Genomic DNA, 718 nt, shown 5'->3' with positions numbered 1-718 from the left:
TTGCCATTCACTTGGGAGTGGCCAGGAACGATTCTTTTGCATATGACTCAAGCAGCTCACGACTTCCGGTTTTAGACCAAGTATCCCCTGGGTAGCTAACAGACATCCGTTTGGAGGTGAGCTAAAGTGAGAAGGCGAAGCCCGCTTGTGCGGTTGTGCGTAGGGCTTGGGACCCACCACATAAAATAATCTCCCCAATGAAAACAAACACCGAGCCTCGGATGAGAAACCCCCCTTTTGATGACGACCCCTGCAAACGTACTAAGGATCATGATTTGAGGGCATGCACCTGGAATGTCCGGACTCTTAATTGGGAAGGTGCCTCTGCCCAGCTGGTTGATGTCCTCATACAACTAAAGGCTGACATCACCGCCGTCCAAGAAGTGCGATGGACGGGACAAGGACGGAAGAAGGTGGGTCCTTGTGACATCTACTACAGCGGCCATATAAAGGAGCGCAAATTTGGTGTTGGATTTGTGGTGGGAGAGAGACTACGTCGCCGAGTCCTGGCATTCACCCCGGTGTATGAACGTCTAGCCACAATCCGCATAAAAGCGAGGTTCTTCAACATATCGCTGATTTGCGCCCACGCCCCAACGGAAGAGAAGGACGATGTGACCAAAGATGCTTTCTATGAGCGCCTAGAACGCACCTATGAGCGCTGCCCCCGCCACGATGTCAAAATCGTGCTTGGCGATTTTAACGCCAGGGTGGGTAA

Source organism: Zeugodacus cucurbitae, chromosome X, assembly GCF_028554725.1.
Source record: "Zeugodacus cucurbitae isolate PBARC_wt_2022May chromosome X, idZeuCucr1.2, whole genome shotgun sequence".
Lineage (NCBI taxonomy): Eukaryota > Metazoa > Arthropoda > Insecta > Diptera > Tephritidae > Zeugodacus > Zeugodacus cucurbitae.
Note: the sequence above shows the minus strand (reverse complement) of the source record.